Raw genomic sequence first — 2,172 nt, 5'->3', positions numbered from 1 at the left:
ATCTTGATCTCAACTGGAAATATGAAATGGCTTGAAAGAATCGTTGAAGAGCTGGGACACACAATTATGATAGCAAGGAGAAAGAAGCAGCGAAGGCAAAGGAACTACAGAAGAAGAAATAATCGCTTCTAGACAATTCAGCAAGGGAGCAAGATTTGATTTCAAGCTAAGTTCTACACTAATATATTAGTTTTCAAGTTTTTTTTTAATAACAACAACTAATAGATACTCTCTCCGAAGAAAATTTTTCTTATTGAAAAGTGTTTAACGCTCACTATCTTATTTTTCAATTTTCAGATGTCAAGGATAAGAAGACATTCGCGTAGTGGAATTGCTTACTATTAAGCTTTATTTTGACAGATGTCTGCTTCTACATTTGTTCTACTTTAGTTTGTTTTAATCTACTTAAGCTTTATTAACTGAATATATTTTTCAAGTTCATATGCTCAAATATGATTCTAATTTCAAACCATATTTTTTTCGCAAACAGAAATACGCTTATAGCTCATCAAGTAACTGATATGGTACGAATTAGATCAGGGAAAAATTACGAATCAAAACATGAACTCTCTTGAATATCCCGTCTTCACAAGAGTATGCGAAGAATCTAAGAGGGACTCACATACAAAAGGAAAGAAAATGTTGTCGTCAAAAGAAATCACATCAGCAAAAGTACAATTCAAATCCATCTCTTTTAATTATATCAAAAGTTTTGAGTATGAAAATATAAAACCTCTGCATAAAGATCCCGAAAATTTTTCAAATTATTCAAAAAATAAAAAGAGGAAAAACCGTAAAACGCCTTTCCAAAAGAATCCTCATATTGCACTGCAGATAGATTTTCATCAATATCTAATCCTAAAGGATGCTATATGTGGTCTGAATTTAGGCAGCGCCAGAGCCATATTTCTTTCCAGAAACAATCATCTGAAGTTTATCATATCCATCCAACACATCAGCACCAGCAACGGCACGAAGGATGTCAGCACCAGCACCTTTGAAAGGAGATTTGGGACCCTCGTTCTTAAGAATCTGGGAGAATGTGTCAAGTGAGCTCTTGTACTTGACAGCTTCACTGGAGGTCATCATCATTCTTCTTCGGACTGTGTCAATTGGGTATGAGGCAAGACTGCAATGTTGGTAATCAGCCACCCGAGAGCAAAGCTAGCAAAGAAACTATCTCGTAAACATCAAAATAAGCCAAATGAAATTGTCGAGCCAACGATATTATCAAAATCCACGTAAATCAATAAAAAGCAAAGGCACTAAAACAGACAACCGCTAACCTGTAGTCCTCCAGTCAAGAGAACAGGCTTCAAGGAGTCATACATCCCGAAGTACAAACCACGGTAGACAATGATACCAAGACATGAAATGTTGAATCCACGGTACAGTCCAGCAACTCCATCAGAAGCGAGTGTCTTTCCGTAGACATCAATCATACCATTGAACTGTCTCTCGCCTCCTTTCTTTGCAGCCTTGGCATCATTTGCAAGACGGGCACGTGCATAGTCCAATGAGTAGACAAAGAACTGCTCTTGTTCTTTTCTTGTAACAAAAAGATATAAAATTTGAATATTTTTATATGAGCCATGAACCCAATAATATTTTCTTGAAATAACCCCAATTTGAACATTTGATAAATGATGGACTTTCCATAATCCCTAATGTGAACTCCTTTCGTTTCTTCATAATTAAAACGTGTAAATTCTTAATTATTTTTCTATAGTATAATAACTTGAATTTCCACACTTTTGATATGAATATGATTCACCCTCAACAAGAATACATCAAACATGACATAAAGTATGAGGATATTTACCTCTAGTGATTCCCCAAACATGTTATAGAATGATAAGAACTCATGATTTGTGAACCTAATATAAAAATTCTCAAGCATGATCCCTAAAGTCATAGATTAATGATTTTGTGCCTAAAAATGACCAAATTATACACCTGAGCCTAATAAGGCTAAGACTTTGAACATAAATAAATAAGATAACATTATGTGCATAAGGGAGTAAATTGATTGACCGAGAAGGCATAGGTCTAAATGATAAATATCTGAAACTACCGATTTAGGATAGAGATTATTTTGCAAGTCGGATGACTCTTTTTTCATGAGTCCCAAAGGCGGGTAATTATGGATCCTTGCTAGAAATTCATGTAATG

At 34.9% G+C, this 2,172-nt stretch overlaps 1 pseudogene; it reads right to left on the bottom strand.

Moving 5' to 3' along the window:
* Window positions 1-753: 753 nt before the first annotated feature.
* LOC124895495 lies at window positions 754-1,664 on the bottom strand (annotated as a pseudogene).
* Window positions 1,665-2,172: the final 508 nt, after the last annotated feature.

Source organism: Capsicum annuum, unplaced genomic scaffold (genome assembly GCF_002878395.1).
Source record: "Capsicum annuum cultivar UCD-10X-F1 unplaced genomic scaffold, UCD10Xv1.1 ctg82585, whole genome shotgun sequence".
Taxonomy (NCBI): domain Eukaryota; kingdom Viridiplantae; phylum Streptophyta; class Magnoliopsida; order Solanales; family Solanaceae; genus Capsicum; species Capsicum annuum.
Note: the sequence above shows the minus strand (reverse complement) of the source record. Positions and strands in the feature narration are given on the sequence as shown.